Genomic DNA, 8,451 nt, shown 5'->3' with positions numbered 1-8,451 from the left:
GGGTACTGTTAGTCTGGAGCTCTGATGGTGGCAGGTTCCTGCTTGCTCTAAGAATAAAATTCCAATCAACATGTACATGGACCATTTCTGATTTTTGTTTGATACAGTACTGATTTTGTTTGCATTGCCCAAAACAACTCAGTTGGGAGACATTGAATCCATTGATCCGTCAACAAACATTGGTAGAACCTACGAATACTTAAAGAAAAAAAGGGAAAAGTTTAATCAAGAGACTGTTTCCAAAGTTGTGGCTCAACAAGCAAGTTCTAGCTTAAAAGTGAGCTGAAATAGACAAACTGTCTTGTCAGAAACTTAGCTTTATACCAAGTTATTTCTGAGGTCCCAGACAAATTGAATAGGGTACAATTCAGCGTTTTGTTTTATACACTACTGATTTGTGTGCAATGGCCAAAATTACTCAGTTTGGAGACTTTCAATCCAGTGATCCCATTTCACATCTCTTGTAAAGATGATTCTGTAGCTAATTCTGTTGAAGGTGAACATGGGCCAAGCTGAATTCTTTGGTCCATGATGTTGAGCCCACTTTTGCTTATTCTGACTAACATGGCTGGGGTACTGTTAGTCTGGAGCTCTGATGGTGGCAGGTTCCTGCTTGCTCTAAGAATAAAATTCCAATCAACATGTACATGGACCATTTCTGATTTTTGTTTGATACAGTACTGATTTTGTTTGCATTGCCCAAAACAACTCAGTTGGGAGACATTGAATCCATTGATCCGTCAACAAACATCGGTAGAACCTACGAATACTTAAAGAAAAAAAGGGAAAAGTTTAATCAAGAGACTGTTTCCAAAGTTGTGGCTCAACAAGCAAGTTCTAGCTTAAAAGTGAGCTGAAATAGACAAACTGTCTTGTCAGAAACTTAGCTTTATACCAAGTTATTTCTGAGGTCCCAGACAAATTGAATAGGGTACAATTCAGTGTTTTGTTTTATACACTACTGAATTGTTTGCAATGGCCAAAATTACTCAGTTTGGAGACTTTCAATCCAGTGATCCCATTTCATATCTCTTGTAAAGATGATTCTGGAGCTAATTCTGTTGAAGGTGAACATGGGCCAAGGCTGAATTCTTTGGTCCATGATGTTGAGCCCACTTTTGCTTATTCTGACTAACATGGCTGGGGTAATGTTAGTCTGGAGCTCTGATGGTGGCAGGTTCCTGCTTGCTCTAAGAATAAAATTCCAATCAACATGTACATGGACCATTTCTGATTTTTGTTTGATACAGTACTGATTTTGTTTGCATTGCCCAAAACAACTCAGTTGGGAGACATTGAATCCATTGATCCGTCAACAAACATCGGTAGAACCTACGAATACTTAAAGAAAAAAAGGGAAAAGTTTAACCAAGAGACTGTTTCCAAAGTTGTGGCTCAACAAGCAAGTTCTAGCTAAAAAGTGAGCTGAAATAGACAAACTGTCTTGTCAGAAACTTAGCTTTGGACCAAGTTATTTCTGAGGTCCCAGACAAATTGAAAATGTGAATAGGGTACAATTCAGCGTTTTGTTTTATACACTACTGATTTGTGTGCAGTGGCCAAAATTACTCAGTTTGGAGACTTTCAATCCAGTGATCCCATTTCACATCTCTTGTAAAGATGATTCTGGAGCTAATTCTGTTGAAGGTGAACATGGGCCAAGGCTGAATTCTTTGGTCCATGATGTTGAGCCCACTTATGGTTATTCTGACTAACATGGCTGGGGTACTGTAGTTCTGATGGTGGCAGGTTCCTGCTTGCTCTAAGAATAAAATTCCAATCAAGATGTACATGGACCATTTCTGATTTTTGTTTAATACAGTACCGATTTTGTTTGCATTGCCCAAAACAACTCAGTTGGGAGACATTGAATCCATTGATACGTCAACAAACATCGGTAGAACCTACCAATACTTAAAGGGAAAAAGGGAAAAGTTTAATCAAGGGAGTGTTTCCAAAGTTGTGGCTCAACAAGTAAGTTCTGGCTTAAAAGTGAGCTGAAATAGACAAACTGTCTTGTCAGAAACTTAGCTTTATACCAAGTTATTTCTGAGGTCCCGGACAAATTGAATAGGGTACAATTCAGCATTTTGTTTTATACACTACTGATTTGTGTGCAATGGCCAAAATTACTCAGTTTGGAGACTTTCAATCCAGTGATCCCATTTCACATCTCTTGTAAAGATGATTCTGGAGCTAATTCTGTTGATGGTGAACATGGGCCAAGGCTGAATTCTTTGGTCCATGATGTTGAACCCACATTTGCTTATTCTGACTAACATGGCTGGGGTAATGTTAGTCTGGAGCTCTGATGGTGGCAGGTTCCTGCTTGCTCTAAGAATAAAATTCCAATCAAGATGTACATGGACCATTTGTGATTTTTGTTTGATACAGTACTGATTTTGTTTGCATTGCCCAAAACAACTCAGTTGGGAGACATTGAATCCATGGATCCGTCAACAAACATCGGTAGAACCTACGAATACTTAAAGAAAAAAAGGGAAAAGTTTAATCAAGAGACTGTTTCCAAAGTTGTGGCTCAACAAGCAAGTTCTAGCTTAAAAGTGAGTTGAAATAGACAAACTGTCTTGTCAGAAACTTAGCTTTATACCAAGTTATTTCTGAGGTCCCAGACAAATTGAATAGGGTACAATTCAGTGTTTTGTTTTATACACTACTGAATTGTTTGCAATGGCCAAAATTACTCCTTTTGGAGACTTTCAATCCAGTGATCCCATTTCACATCTCTTGTAAAGATGATTCTGTAGGTAATTCTGTTGAAGGTGAACATGGGCCAAGGCTGAATTCTTTGGTCCATGATGTTGAGCCCACTTTTGCTTATTCTGACTAACATGGCTGGGGTAATGTTAGTCTGGAGCTCTGATGGTGGCAGGTTCCTGCTTGCTCTAAGAATAAAATTCCAATCAACATGTACATGGACCATTTCTGATTTTTGTTTGATACAGTACCGATTTTGTTTGCATTGCCCAAAACAACTCAGTTGGGAGACATTGAATCCATTGATCCGTCAACAAACATCGGTAGAACCTACGAATACTTAAAGAGAAAAAGGGAAAAGTTTAATCAAGAGACTATTTCCAAAGTTGTGGCTCAACAAGTAAGTTCTGGCTTAAAAGTGAGCTGAAATAGACAAACTGTCTTGTCAGAAACTTAGCTTTATACCAAGTTATTTCTGAGGTCCCAGACAAATTGAATAGGGTACAATTCAGCGTTTTGTTTTATACACTACTGATTTGTGTGCAATGGCCAAAATTACTCAGTTTGGAGACTTTCAATCCAGTGATCCCATTTCACATCTCTTGTAAAGATGATTCTGGAGCTAATTCTGTTGAAGGTGAACATGGGCCAAGGCTGAATTCTTTGGTCCATGATGTTGAGCCCACTTTTGCTTATTCTGACTAACATGGCTGGGGTACTGTTAGTCTGGAGCTCTGATGGTGGCAGGTTCGTGCTTGCTCTAAGAATAAAATTCCAATCAAGATGTACATGGACCATTTGTGATTTTTGTTTGATACAGTACCGATTTTGTTTGCATTGCCCAAAACAACTCAGTTGGGAGACCTTGAATCCATTGATCCGTCAACAAACATCGGTAGAACCTACCAATACTTAAAGGAAAAAAGGGAAAAGTTTAATCAAGTGAGTGTTTCCAAAGTTGTGGCTCAGCAAGTAAGTTCTGGCTTAAAAATGAGCCGAAATAGCTCAGTTGGGAGAGCGTCAGACTGAAGATCTGAAGGTCCCTGGTTCAATCCCGGGTTTCGGCATTGTTCTTGGTATCGTGATGACAGCGGCATAATCACTGGCCTTTTAGGTAGTAGCTGCTTGCCAGAAGCCTAATAACAAAATTGCTGCTTGGCCAGTATGTGGCTGTAATTGCCTGGAAAAAAAACACAATCAGTGAAACAGCTTGGTTCCATGGTGTAATGGTTAGCACTCTGGACTCTGAATCCATTGATCTGAGTTCAAATCTCAGTGGAACCTGACAAGAGTTAGCATAAGTGCCTTTATGCAACTAGACAAACTGTCTTGTCAGAAACTTAGCTTTTTTGGTCGATGATGTTGAGCCCACATTTGCTTTTTCTGACTAACATGGCTGGGGTACTGGAGCTCTGATGGTGGCAGGTTCCTGCTTGCTCTAAGAATAAAATTCCAATCAACATGTACATGGACCATTTCTGATTTTTGTTTGATACAGTACCGATTTTGTTTGCATTGCCCAAAACAACTCAGTTGGGAGACATTGAATCCATGGATCCGTCAACAAACATCGGTAGAACCTACGAATACTTAAAGAAAAAAAGGGAAAAGTTTAATCAAGAGACTGTTTCCAAAGTTGTGGCTCAACAAGCAAGTTCTAGCTTAAAAGTGAGCTGAAATAGACAAACTGTCTTGTCAGAAACTTAGCTTTATACCAAGTTATTTCTGAGGTCCCAGACAAATTGAATAGGGTACAATTCAGTGTTTTGTTTTATACACTACTGAATTGTTTGCAATGGCCAAAATTACTCAGTTTGGAGACTTTCAATCCAGTGATCCCATTTCACATCTCTTGTAAAGATGATTCTGTAGGTAATTCTGTTGAAGGTGAACATGGGCCAAGGCTGAATTCTTTGGTCCATGATGTTGAGCCCACTTTTGCTTATTCTGACTAACATGGCTGGGGTAATGTTAGTCTGGAGCTCTGATGGTGGCAGGTTCCTGCTTGCTCTAAGAATAAAATTCCAATCAACATGTACATGGACCATTTCTGATTTTTGTTTGATACAGTACTGATTTTGTTTGCATTGCCCAAAACAACTCAGTTGGGAGACATTGAATCCATTGATCCGTCAACAAACATCGGTAGAACCTACCAATACTTAAAGGGAAAAAGTGAAAAGTTTAATCAAGCGAGTGTTTCCAAAGTTGTGGCTCAACAAGTAAGTTCTGGCTTAAAAGTGAGCTGAAATAGACAAACTGTCTTGTCAGAAACTTAGCTTTATACCCAGTTATTTCTGAGGTCCCAGACAAATTGAATAGGGTACAATTCAGTGTTTTGTTTTATACACTACTGATTTGTGTGCAGTGGCCAAAATTACTCAGTTTGGAGACTTTCAATCCAGTGATCCCATTTCACATCTCTTGTAAAGATGATTCTGTAGCTAATTCTGTTGAAGGTGAACATGGGCCAAGCTGAATTCTTTGGTCCATGATGTTGAGCCCACTTTTGCTTATTCTGACTAACATGGCTGGGGTACTGTTAGTCTGGAGCTCTGATGGTGGCAGGTTCCTGCTTGCTCTAAGAATAAAATTCCAATCAACATGTACATGGACCATTTCTGATTTTTGTTTGATACAGTACTGATTTTGTTTGCATTGCCCAAAACAACTCAGTTGGGAGACATTGAATCCATGGATCCGTCAACAAACATCGGTAGAACCTACGAATACTTAAAGAAAAAAAGGGAAAAGTTTAATCAAGAGACTGTTTCCAAAGTTGTGGCTCAACAAGCAAGTTCTAGCTTAAAAGTGAGCTGAAATAGACAAACTGTCTTGTCAGAAACTTAGCTTTATACCAAGTTATTTCTGAGGTCCCAGACAAATTGAATAGGGTACAATTCAGTGTTTTGTTTTATACACTACTGAATTGTGTGCAATGGCCAAAATTACTCAGTTTGGAGACTTTCAATCCAGTGATCCCATTTCACATCTCTTGTAAAGATGATTCTGGAGCTAATTCTGTTGAAGGTGAACATGGGCCAAGGCTGAATTCTTTGGTCCATGATGTTGAGCCCACTTTTGCTTATTCTGACTAACATGGCTGGGGTACTGTTAGTCTGGAGCTCTGATGGTGGCAGGTTCCTGCTTGCTCTAAGAATAAAATTCCAATCAACATGTACATGGACCATTTCTGATTTTTGTTTGATACAGTACTGATTTTGTTTGCATTGCCCAAAACAACTCAGTTGGGAGACATTGAATCCATTGATCCGTCAACAAACATTGGTAGAACCTACGAATACTTAAAGAAAAAAAGGGAAAAGTTTAATCAAGAGACTGTTTCCAAAGTTGTGGCTCAACAAGCAAGTTCTAGCTTAAAAGTGAGCTGAAATAGACAAACTGTCTTGTCAGAAACTTAGCTTTATACCAAGTTATTTCTGAGGTCCCAGACAAATTGAATAGGGTACAATTCAGCGTTTTGTTTTATACACTACTGATTTGTGTGCAATTGCCAAAATTACTCAGTTTGGAGACTTTCAATCCAGTGATCCCATTTCACATCTCTTGTAAAGATGATTCTGTAGCTAATTCTGTTGAAGGTGAACATGGGCCAAGCTGAATTCTTTGGTCCATGATGTTGAGCCCACTTTTGCTTATTCTGACTAACATGGCTGGGGTACTGTTAGTCTGGAGCTCTGATGGTGGCAGGTTCCTGCTTGCTCTAAGAATAAAATTCCAATCAACATGTACATGGACCATTTCTGATTTTTGTTTGATACAGTACTGATTTTGTTTGCATTGCCCAAAACAACTCAGTTGGGAGACATTGAATCCATTGATCCGTCAACAAACATCGGTAGAACCTACGAATACTTAAAGAAAAAAAGGGAAAAGTTTAATCAAGAGACTGTTTCCAAAGTTGTGGCTCAACAAGCAAGTTCTAGCTTAAAAGTGAGCTGAAATAGACAAACTGTCTTGTCAGAAACTTAGCTTTATACCAAGTTATTTCTGAGGTCCCAGACAAATTGAATAGGGTACAATTCAGTGTTTTGTTTTATACACTACTGAATTGTTTGCAATGGCCAAAATTACTCAGTTTGGAGACTTTCAATCCAGTGATCCCATTTCATATCTCTTGTAAAGATGATTCTGGAGCTAATTCTGTTGAAGGTGAACATGGGCCAAGGCTGAATTCTTTGGTCCATGATGTTGAGCCCACTTTTGCTTATTCTGACTAACATGGCTGGGGTAATGTTAGTCTGGAGCTCTGATGGTGGCAGGTTCCTGCTTGCTCTAAGAATAAAATTCCAATCAACATGTACATGGACCATTTCTGATTTTTGTTTGATACAGTACTGATTTTGTTTGCATTGCCCAAAACAACTCAGTTGGGAGACATTGAATCCATTGATCCGTCAACAAACATCGGTAGAACCTACGAATACTTAAAGAAAAAAAGGGAAAAGTTTAACCAAGAGACTGTTTCCAAAGTTGTGGCTCAACAAGCAAGTTCTAGCTAAAAAGTGAGCTGAAATAGACAAACTGTCTTGTCAGAAACTTAGCTTTGGACCAAGTTATTTCTGAGGTCCCAGACAAATTGAAAATGTGAATAGGGTACAATTCAGCGTTTTGTTTTATACACTACTGATTTGTGTGCAGTGGCCAAAATTACTCAGTTTGGAGACTTTCAATCCAGTGATCCCATTTCACATCTCTTGTAAAGATGATTCTGGAGCTAATTCTGTTGAAGGTGAACATGGGCCAAGGCTGAATTCTTTGGTCCATGATGTTGAGCCCACTTATGGTTATTCTGACTAACATGGCTGGGGTACTGTAGTTCTGATGGTGGCAGGTTCCTGCTTGCTCTAAGAATAAAATTCCAATCAAGATGTACATGGACCATTTCTGATTTTTGTTTAATACAGTACCGATTTTGTTTGCATTGCCCAAAACAACTCAGTTGGGAGACATTGAATCCATTGATACGTCAACAAACATCGGTAGAACCTACCAATACTTAAAGGGAAAAAGGGAAAAGTTTAATCAAGGGAGTGTTTCCAAAGTTGTGGCTCAACAAGTAAGTTCTGGCTTAAAAGTGAGCTGAAATAGACAAACTGTCTTGTCAGAAACTTAGCTTTATACCAAGTTATTTCTGAGGTCCCGGACAAATTGAATAGGGTACAATTCAGCATTTTGTTTTATACACTACTGATTTGTGTGCAATGGCCAAAATTACTCAGTTTGGAGACTTTCAATCCAGTGATCCCATTTCACATCTCTTGTAAAGATGATTCTGGAGCTAATTCTGTTGATGGTGAACATGGGCCAAGGCTGAATTCTTTGGTCCATGATGTTGAACCCACATTTGCTTATTCTGACTAACATGGCTGGGGTAATGTTAGTCTGGAGCTCTGATGGTGGCAGGTTCCTGCTTGCTCTAAGAATAAAATTCCAATCAAGATGTACATGGACCATTTGTGATTTTTGTTTGATACAGTACTGATTTTGTTTGCATTGCCCAAAACAACTCAGTTGGGAGACATTGAATCCATGGATCCGTCAACAAACATCGGTAGAACCTACGAATACTTAAAGAAAAAAAGGGAAAAGTTTAATCAAGAGACTGTTTCCAAAGTTGTGGCTCAACAAGCAAGTTCTAGCTTAAAAGTGAGTTGAAATAGACAAACTGTCTTGTCAGAAACTTAGCTTTATACCAAGTTATTTCTGAGG

General features: G+C 38.9%; 2 non-coding genes across 2 annotated transcripts; both read left to right on the top strand.

Moving 5' to 3' along the window:
• Nucleotides 1–3,712: 3,712 nt before the first annotated feature.
• Nucleotides 3,713–3,785, top strand: trnaf-gaa (transfer RNA phenylalanine (anticodon GAA)). The gene has a single exon. It is a non-coding gene; the product is annotated as a tRNA-Phe (tRNA).
• Nucleotides 3,786–3,930: 145 nt separating this feature from the next.
• On the top strand, nt 3,931–4,002 carry trnaq-cug (transfer RNA glutamine (anticodon CUG)). Its single transcript has one exon. It is a non-coding gene; the product is annotated as a tRNA-Gln (tRNA).
• The last annotated feature ends 4,449 nt before the right edge of the window (nt 4,003–8,451 follow it).

This window comes from Ictalurus punctatus, unplaced genomic scaffold, assembly GCF_001660625.3.
Source record: "Ictalurus punctatus breed USDA103 unplaced genomic scaffold, Coco_2.0 tig00064082, whole genome shotgun sequence".
Classification (NCBI taxonomy): Eukaryota; Metazoa; Chordata; class Actinopteri; order Siluriformes; family Ictaluridae; genus Ictalurus; species Ictalurus punctatus.
This window is presented reverse-complemented; position numbering and strand designations above follow the sequence as displayed.